Below are 11022 nucleotides of genomic sequence, written 5' to 3' on the forward strand. Positions count from 1 at the left end.
ACTAGGTAGATCCTGGAGAAGCAACTTCAAAATAAGAAAAATCCTCAAAAGATGAGCAAAACAGATGAAACAGAAGCAAGACTCCTGGCATGTACTAGTGTAGGACTTTCAGTGTCTGTGTGTTTGGCTGGGGTGGTGGTTGTCAAACTCTTTTTTTCAATATTGGGATTCTTTCCTCTAATAAAATCTACACAGAGAGCTTGCATGTAGCAGAGATCACAGGAGCAAGCCTCTGGTTGAAGGAGGAGGAGGTTGAATTTACGCCTGGGGTCACCCTCCTCTATCTCTCCCTTTCCTCAGGAACAAAGGCTGAGGCACTGAGAGAGAGAGAGAGAGCAACTATGGTTTGGCTTTTTCTTTTCATTTCCTTGGCTTTAGGGATTTAAGCAGAGGCAGCTCTGTTTGATGCAAGTGATATGTGGGTGACAGACAAAGCTGAGCAGAAGCCCGCTTTCAACCTGTAGCCAATCACAGCCATTGTTGTGCACTGGCTAGAATAAATGTATTTGAAGGCAGTGCAGCACTGATTGGAAAGACTCCTTAAATGGGAAAACAAGAAAAAGAAGCCTTTTATCTTTCAAAGAAAGAAAAGACAAATGGGAGATGAGAACATGACTTGCAAGAAAAATGCCTGCCCCAGGTTGGGCTTAAACTATGTTTCTTTAATCTTCTGCTTGAAGCCTCACCATTGCTAAGGACATCCAGGCAAGTCACAGTGCTGAGAGAGGAGGGCCAGGGCAGAGAAGGTGAATGGGCCAGGCCATGCACCCCATGGGGAATCACTACCCATCTGTCACCATTCAGACAATGAAGGGACATAATTCTTCCCACCAAATGGAGTTTGCAGTGCACTCTGAGAGCTTATGAATGAATGAAGGTTGGAGAACCATACGTTTTAGACCGATGTATCAGGGAAAAGAGGAAGAACAGTTCATAGGAGAACAGGTTGGGAATGCACTATTTCTCCACCACTCACTCCTCTCCCTCTCCATCCCCAGCATTTCTATGGTGGCTGTCCTGCTCTCCATGACTACACTCCTGTCTAGAGATGATGCACCGGCTGGCTGAGCACAGACCCAAGCCAGACCAATCCTAACTCCTTATCCCCATTCTAAGCTGATTTCTCCAGGGATGGCAGTCTAACCTATGCTGAGCCTCTGAATGTCTTGCAAGGGGTTCTGGAATTGAAGCCAAGAACATCAGTTAATCTTTTTCAGGCAGCCAAAGAGGTAAGCATTAAGACTATCGCATTCTTCAGTAGATGGATAAACAAAGTCTGGTACATCTATGCAATGGAATACTGTTCAACTATAAAAAGGAAGAAACTACTGATAAACATATCCACTTGAGTTAATCTCAAAGACACCATGCTGATCGAAGGAAGCCAGGTCCAAGAAGTTGCATAGTGTATGATTCCATTTATACGACATTCTCAAAAAGAAAAACTCCAGTGATGGGGAACACAGGAGAGGTTGCCAGGGTTATTATAGGTGGAGGGAGGGGATGACTACAAAGCAGTACCATGAGGCAGTTTTGAGGGCCACGAAAATGTTTGCATCCTGGTTGTGCTGGTAGTTACACAAATTTATACCTGTGTTAAAATTCACAAAATTCATAAATGTTTTTCAAAAGAAAAAAGTCAATTTGACTATATGATATTTTTTTGAGAGAGAGAGAGAGAGAGAGAGAGAGAGAGAGAATGTGAGTGAACAGGAGAGGAGCAGGTGTAGAGACAGAGAGGGAATCTTAAGCAGGCTCCATGCTCAGCACAGAGTCTGATGTGGGCTCAACCCCCAGACCCTGGGATCAATGACCTGAGTTGAAATCAAGAGTCGGATGTTCCACCAACTGAGCCACCCAGGTGCCCCGACTATATGGTACTTTTTAAAATAAAATTTTTAACCATTAAAAAGAAAAACTTTCTCATTTGCAAGGAGAGGTGGCTGATCTACAAAAGGTAGGAAGTAGGGGCGCCTGGGTGGCTCAGTCGGTTGAGCGGTCGACTTCGGCTCAGGTCATGATCTCGCGGTCCGTGAGTTCGAGCCCCGCGTCGGGCTCTGTGCTGACAGCTCAGAGCCTGGAGCCTGTTTCAGATTCTTTGTCTCCCTCTCTCTGACCCTCCCCCATTCATGCTCTGTCTCTCTCTGTCTCAAAAAAAAATAAATGTAAAAAAAAAAAAAAGGTAGGAAGTAGAAAAACTTAAAACTGCTCAGAGACAAAAAAGTATAAGAGAGAAACCAGAGTCCCTTTGGGTCCGGTTCTAGCAATTGTGTTCTTATTCTTGGCTTCCCTGAGACACACTTATATTCTCATCATAAATTCCCCTTTTATACTTAAGCTAATTGAGCTCAGATGTTTCATCAGCAATCCAGAATCCTAACTAATTTAGTAAGAATCACTGGTTCACTGTTGCATTTGTTGTTCTGGAGCTGGAGGGTAGCTTCCCTCCCTACAAGCCTAACAGTAAATGGAGGCCTACTTTATAGACAACGTCACCTCAGCAGTTATAGGTTTTACTACACTGATAATAAACCGCACATTCCAAATCGCTGACTCATTAAGCCTTTGCTCCAAATCCTCTCTCCCTAAGGTTGCCACATAATGCTGTGAGTGCTCATTAAATCTCAGAGATTTTTAAGTGACATTTACTGTTATACACAGTTCAGCTGACCTTATGGGGGTAGTTTCCACAAAGCATGACAGGAAAAGCCCCATGTTACCAGCCTGCTGGTAGAGTTTCCTTCCAGTGTGAGGAAAACCCAGTGTACATAGAGACCAGCTGTTCTTCTTTTCTAATCCCCAGAAGTGACAGATATCTGGGGTATCCAGCCAGCTTATTTCGTTCCTCATGGAGATCTATTCTATCCTGCCTGTAATTCCACTAGAGCCAGATGCGGTGAACATATCCCTTATTCTGAACTGTAGTTTTCCCCAAGAGTATGCAGGATAAAAGGAAACTCTGCTAGGAACATTCATTTGCATGTTTATTAAATAATTTATACACCAACTATTAATACATTTTTGTTTTCTTCAGTGCAGCCAGCACTTTGCTAGGTAACCGAGATGAGTGAAACAGTGGCCAAGGAGTCCATGGTCTTATGAGGAAATGGACTTTCTGATAATATCTGCACCCTGGAGGCAGACCAGTACTCCAGAGTGACACCTAGGAAGGAGGGAGGAACAGAGGTGCCATAGGATAGCTGCTGGGAGAAAGTGATACATGGGTTTTAAAGGATGAGTAGGGATTTGCCATGCTTCCAAGTGGAGAAGGGCCCTCTAGATGGAGGGGACACACACTGGGCAAGGGACGTGAAACCATGCAGTGGAGTTGGCCAACTCAAGGAGTCTGGAGCTTGCAGAGGTGAGGGAAAGATAGGAGCCCCAGCAGGAGCTGGCACTTCGTCCTGCAGGGAGTGTGTGGCTATGTGGGGCTTCACAGAGACAGATGACGTACATGTTTTTGCACTTTTAGAAAATATCACTTTGGCAGCAGTGGGGGTGACTGATGAAAGATGGACCAAATCCAGTGGGAAGAAGGTAAACTAGGAGGAGCCTGAGGCTATAATCCAGGTGAAAGAATCAAGTGGGGAGAAAGTTGAAAGGATACATTTGGTAGGAAGGTTTCTTTTTTTAAAGCTTGTTTGTTTGCTTGTTTGTTTGTTTGTTTAGAGCATGAGTGGGAGAGGGGCAGAGAGAAAGGGAGAGAGAGAATCCCAAGTAGGCTCTGTGTCTTCAGTGCAGAGCCTGACTTGGGGCTCAATCTCACAAACCATGAGATCATGACCTGAGCTGAAACCAAAGGTCAGGTTCTTAACCAACTGAGCCACCCAGGTGCCCCTGGGAGGATACATTTGGAAGACAGAATTGATAATGGGTGGTGACCAGTAGGGTATGGTGTTTAAAGAAGAGAGACCAGGATGCCACTTACATTTATGATTTGGGATCACAGGCGGATGGGGATGACAGTGTCAAAGAACAGGAGGGAAGACAGGAGGAAGAACAAAGTTGGGTAAGGCCAGGTGGAGATGAGAAATACTGAATTCAGAAGGGAAACTGTTTTTCTCCTCCATCGAGACAAAATAAATAAATCAGTAGGGAGGTCTGTCATTGGAATAGGAATTTTATTTTATTCACATAGCTATGCTCTACACATCTTTTTTTTATGTCTTTTATTCATGTAGAAGAAACAAAGAAAGAGGAGCTCAGACAGGCAGAATAAGGAACCCAGGGAAATTTTAGCAGACTGGGAAATAAAGCTTTCTTGTCTGAAACACTTCTGGTGAGCCAGTAAGCGAGAGAGACAAAGCCACTTTGATGATATGCAGTCCACCAGGTTGAACACAAACTGCTAAAAAAGGCCAATGATGGGAAGCTCAAAGGAGTGATTTCAAAATGCAGCAATCAAATCACTATCTGTGCATAAGATTAGGTATGGGAAAAGTTTGAAACATTTCGGAAACAGTAGGAAAGGCAAGTTCCTATTGACTACAAAATTTGTTCTTGGTGATCAAGAGTTAGTGTAACATTAAGATGACTGTTTTAATATGGAATTCTATTTTTTATTTGAAAAATAAAAGGAGATTAACTTGTTTATGCCTTATTGCTCCTGTAATAAGCAGATATTCTGATAGATGGAGAGGTAAATGTTTTATTTTTTTATTTTATTTTATTTAAAAAAAATTTTTTTTAAACGTTTATTTGTTTTTGAGACAGAGAGAGACAGAGCATGAACGGGGAAGGGGCAGAGAGAGAGGGAGACACAGAATCCGAAGCAGGCTCCAGGCTCTGAGCCATCAGCCCAGAGCCCGATGCGGGGCTCGAACTCACGGACTGCGAGATCGTGACCTGAGCTGAAGTTGGACACTTAACCAACTGAGCCACCCAGGCACCCCAAATTTTTTATTTTAAAGGCTGATTTTGCAAAACAGAATTTATGACTTAAAAACAAATATCACTATATTTGTATTCATAAGATTTAATTATAGTAGAAGCTTTCTTAAACCATCTCAACGTATCAATAGATAGACCAATATTCCCCATTCTCTTTGTAAAACACTGGCCCATGCTCAGGCTGCCCCATTACTTTGTAAAATGTTCCCACCCATTGAGTTGTGAACTTACCATGCATATTTGTTCCTTGCCGAACGCCACTCATTATTGTATATCCACTGTAATGAAATATTCCATAATCTGATAAAATGTGATTTCAAAAAGAAAAAGTTGAATGCTTTAGAAAGATTCAGTAAAGAAAAATGGCTTTAAAAAAATGAATTAGGTTGACTGAGACAACCATAAATAACAAAAAGAAAAGTAAACATCTAGAGACAATACATTTGGAATTTTTTGCAAGTGCCTCTTGGTTCTTGTTCCACTTTATAGAAACCGAAACTAGAAATTCCAGGTGGTGCATTCTAAGTGTGATCTAAGCAAAAAGAATAGAATTCTATTCTAATAGAATTCACATAGAATTCTAATCACTGGACCCAAGTTTTTTAAAAGCCATAATTCTATATCAAAGATTGCCATGTGAATATATTTACATTTTAAGTTAACCTAAAATGTTTGATCATTTTACACACAAATGTGACTTTTGTGTCCTTTACTTTAACCAACATTTAAAAAAAAATTTTTTTTAACATTAGTTTTTGAGAGAGAGAGAGACAGAGCATGAGCAAGGGAGAGGCAGAGAGAGAGGAGTCACAGATTCCAAAGTAGGCTCCAGACGCCAAGCTGTCAGTACAGAGTCCCACATGGAGCTCGAACTTACAGAGGCTCATGACCTGAGCTGAAGTCGGATGCTTAACCGGCTAAGCCACCTAGGCAACCCCTTGGTTCCCTGTCCACCTGCTGATCCCCATGACAAGAAATGAGAGAACATTCCCTCATACAGCTTCAGTTATCATCAAAATATTGACGTGTCACAAATCTCCCACTTTAAGATCCCTTTATGAGACTTTTTACTGGATATATTCACCTCCCGCCACTCAACCTGCTCCCCATCATGTGTCTCTTATCTCAGTGGGCCCAACACTGCAGCCCTCATCACTGATTTCCTCTTAGACCACCTTCACTCATCAGTTCCTGAGGGACATGTGTGTGTATGAGAGAGAGAAGACTGATCTCTTAAGAACACTTCACGTCTACATAGTTTTCTCTAACCATACTGCCATTCTTCTACTCCAGGCTGCTGTCAGCTCTCTTCTGGATTATGACAACAAGCACCTAATCGATCCCTCTGCTTCAAGTCTGCTCCAGTTCAATCCTTCTACTTCCCATTCTAAAATGTAAGTGTGATCATGTGAATCCCTTGATGAGTTTCTTGATTAAAATTCTGTGGTTTCCCTTTGTTCTTAGGTTAAAGTCCAAAGTCCTCAACATGGTTACAAGGCCCTTTTGTGGTCTATCCTCTAATTAAGGCTCCAGAGTGAGATATTACCACTTCACTTTCACACTCTAAACTCCAGCTAGAATAAACTTCATTCCCTTCTAGAGGCATATGAAGCTTGCTGTCTCCTCCCGGGTTTGAGTAAACTCTTCCTTCTGCTTGGTACACATCCTTGCCCATCCCACCCCATCCCCCAAAGAAGTATCTTCTCCTGGGTCTCTTCCACTCATCTTATAATTATCCACACAGGCATCGTGTCCACACAACACCCTCAGGACTCCCATCCCATCTTCCTAAGAGTTCCTCAAATACCCTGCACCTTCCCTTCCATGCACTCCTCTTCCTGTGTTGTGATTATCTGCTTATGAGGCCAGAGCAATGTCTTTTTCACTGATCTACTCCCAGAACCTGATAAAGAGCACTTTCTTGGTAAAGGATGTTGAATGAGTGATTGAAGAAAAGTGTCCGCACAAGTGGCCGTGGTCTAACAATGGAATCTCCTTTTCTGGAGGATAATCTCCATCACCTTCTTTGGAAGTTTTACTTTCTTTACTGCTCTTAGTACTTTTGACTCTAGTACTTCATACTCTAGTACTGACACTCTATTCCCAAGGGCCTGCAAAGGCAACATATCCTGACATTTCTCCTCACCATCTACTCTTTTACTCACATAAAAATAATAGGTTTCAGCACCCTCCTTTGGTATATAATTAAGTCAGCCTTGAGCTGGAAATGACAAGTTTATTTTATAGCCCTATAATAAAGCTGTCTGCCATCACTTATGGAGGGCATAAGCTTTCATCTAATCCAGGGGATTGTATTTTCTGTGAGAGGAAATGAAACATTCTTGCATTCATTCATTTATTTGGTGTGAACTAAGCACCTTCTATGCGCAGAGTCACTGGTCCACAGTCAGATAAAAAATGGGTCTGTCATAAACAGTAGACTTACTTCTATGGGTTAGACAAAGCATATTGTGGAGAAGCTGAATAGCATTTTGCCAGACTAGGAACTCAATCCACATCATTCTGAGAATTTGTTATAAAGAGAACTAACCAGTTAGGGACAACTCCAGGAACAGAACAGCAGAGATGAGTTCTTTCTCATTGACCAAATCTTGGTCCATGCCTTCATCACTTGTCCATTCCATGATCTTACTAACTTGTTTCACAAGGTAGCCTAAACTAAGGGTTGTTTTTTTTAATTAGTTGCCAAAATTCTTAAGTACAGATTAATTTGGAGTGGGGGCGGGGGGGGAATCACTTGCACAAGGCAACCATGCGCTGGGAAAATTGTGGTTGTTCTCTTTGAATGGGTCAATTTCTCTCCTGTCTCATTCAGCCATTTCAGTCACTTTCAGGTCTACCTGTACCCTGAAGGCTTTTAAGATCGTGACCCTTTGTCTCAGGATCAAATCTAAAGTCAGCATCACAGACTCATTCAACTTGTCCCCAGCTCACCTCTCCAGCATTATTACACCTGCATCCCAGTGTCCTAGTTTCTCTGAGTTAATAGAAAAGTCACAATAGATCTCAAATACTCCTTTCTCCCAATGCACGAACATGCTGCTCCATCTGCCCAGACAGCACCTGTTTATTAAGAATGAACAAAGAATTTGTGGGGGAGGGAGAAACCATGGAAAGCAGTTGTAGAAAGGCTACAGAATTTCTCCCCAAAGAAGGCATTAGAAACACTACCCTGCATTAGGAAGCCACAGAACTTAGCAACTCGCTGTGTTGGACCTGTGCATAGCCTGAATCTACAATAGAATTGTCTTTAGAATAAACTTCTCCACTTACAGGACTAAGTTAAAGGCACTGTGGTTTTGCCTGCTGGCTCTGCATCAGTTTTTCACATCACGGCAATGAAAAAGCCGACAACAGCCTGGTGTTGTTTCAGTCATTACGGTGACAGGTCACGGCAACACTCATTCGGCTGCTTTGTGCAAAGGATAAAGGAAAGAAGAGGCAGAGACCTGGGGACAATTCATCCTAGGTCAAACCAGGTTAAGATCAACTGCATTATAAAACTTTCATTTTTAACCAAAGACAAAAACTATTTTCTTTTTCAATATATAATGTGAAGATGAGTACTCCTCATTGTAAGTCTGGGCAGCAGCTGTGTGTCTGCCCAGTAGAGGGAGGTCTCTCACCAACTTACAAAGACAATATTCATTACATAGTAATGCTCAGATTTACAGGGGGAAAAATGAGAATAAGAACTCATAAAATGGTTTGATATAAAATCATGCCAACTAGGGGTATTGGTGTTTTGAAGTCTACCTAAATATAACAGACGGAAAAGGGAAACATAGCCACACAGCAACTAATCTCCAAAGTTCTCTTTGGTTCAGGTTGCCTGGATTGCAGAAAAAATATTATTAACACATAGCCCAGGCTGAGGGTAGAATGGTTAGCAAAGAACTCGGTATCTACCCTAAGGAGTTCAAGCTAGGTAGATGTAGAGGATTTCTACATTCAGGGATGGTTGTGGCCAATTGAGCTTTTACTCTAGAATGTATCTTGTGAATAAACATTTTGAGTAATGATGTCTTTGTTAGCACCCAGGATTTTGAACCCACACAACCTATATGTAGGTTCAAATCCAATATGGAGAAGAGGCCCGACAAAGGCAGGTTCTCTTCTACTCTAATCATATGACCACTTTAACACTGTGTCTTGATGAATTAAGCTGACTTCACAAAGTCCCAAACTAAGGTTTAGAACCAAAACAGCTTAGTAGCTTTCCTGGTCCTTTCTCCCAAAGGACTTAATGCTAAATTCAGCCTTCTAGATCTTGCTTCTCTGATGGTGAATACAGGTAGGCCAAACAGAAGGTAAGCCCAAGAGAAAAAGCACACCCAGAGCAGCAGAGATGTCGCTGCTTCCCCAAAGATGGGCAGGGCTTGTCTACATCATGAGGAGCTATAGAGACAGTGCTTGAAGCCTAATGGATTTTCAAGTGCTTAATGAAGTTGGGGGTATAGCTCAGGGGTAGAGCATTTGGCTGCAAGTGCTTATTTATTTTTTTTTAAGTGCTTGAAAATAAACTTAAAGTGGCATAGGCTATGAAATATGAAAAGAGGGATGCCAGGGTGGCTCAGTCGGTTAAGCGACCAGCTCTTGATTTCTGCTCAGGTCATGACCCCAGTTCAGGAGTTCCAGCCCCACATCGGACTCCTGGCTGACAGTGCAGTGCAGAAGCCTGCTTAGGATTCTCTCTCTCCCTCTCGCTCTCCCTCTGTCTCTGTCCTCTCTCTCTCTCAAAAATAAATAAACCTTAAAAATATGAAGAGAAAACTACAAAATAAAATAGTAATCTCAGCAAACACCTGCCTGGTACTTGTTATGCTCCCGGCTCTGTTCTGGGCACTTGTCTCACACTAACTCATGTGCTGTTCAGCATCCCTCTGGTACTACTTCCATCTGCATGCTACAGCTGAAGGTCCTGAGGCTCATAGTAATCACTCTGCTAGTAGGTGGTAGGGTCAGGATTTGAACCCAAGAATTTGGTTCCTGTGTCCTCACTTCTGGATCTCTAAGTCAGGACACCTCTCTAAATATTACATCTTTAATTTTAATATCTACAAAATGTAACACCATGTCAACTAGAAAACTGCATTTCATCTTAATTTTTATAATTGTACATAGATTACATTTATTGAGAGATGTACAGTTGACTCTTGAACAACATAGGTCTGAATTGCACAGGTCCACTTATATGTAGATTTTACACAATACAGTACTATGAATGTATTTTCTCTTCTCTATGATTTTCTTAATAACATTTCCTTTCCTCTAGCTTACTTTATTGTAAGGATACAGGATATAATGTATATAACATACAAAATATGTGTTAATTGACTATATCATCAGTAAGGCTTCTGGTCAACAGTAAGCTATTAGTAGTTACATTTTGAGGGAGTCAAAAGTTGTATATGGATTTTATACTGTGTTGAGGAGTCAGAATCCATAATCCCTGCATTGGTCAAGGGTCAACTGAAGTACATTTTAGTAAAGTTTGATGTGGTAGAGAAGAAGGGGCTAGAGCCTTCAGAGTTTTCAAGTGTCTCTGACCCCAGGCCATCATAACCCCAGCAGCCTCAGTGGAGCACCTGAGAAGAAAGTGACAGAGATTCACAGGAGAGAACTCACTGTTCACACTCAGGGACACTGAACAATTACCATCCTTTGCTCCGTGGCCCAATAACATCCTTGCCAATCAACCTACACTAAAAATTTGCAAACTATTTCAGATAGTAAATATTCCAGGCTCTAACAAGAATGGCAGAGACAATTTTGAAGAAGAAAAAACAGGATATTTACCTACAAGATCTCAAACCTGATTGTAAAGCTATGTTAATTAAGATTGTGGTAATGGTGTGTGGGGTAGACAAATAGATCAATGGGATAAAAGAGTAAAAGACATTCCTGATAAGTAACATAGATGGCCTTACAGAGCAGGGGGAGAAAGAATGGACCAGTTAATAAATGATACTAGGACAATCGGTTATCCCTGGGGGGAAAAATGAAGTTAGATTTCTAACTCATCTCAGCAATAAAAAATCAATTCTAACATGAGGAAAGCATGAATAAAGAATATCCATAAAGAATAAAAGTTTTAAGCTTTTTTAAAAA

Source organism: Panthera tigris, chromosome A3, assembly GCF_018350195.1.
Source record: "Panthera tigris isolate Pti1 chromosome A3, P.tigris_Pti1_mat1.1, whole genome shotgun sequence".
In the NCBI taxonomy this organism is placed as follows: Eukaryota; Metazoa; Chordata; class Mammalia; order Carnivora; family Felidae; genus Panthera; species Panthera tigris.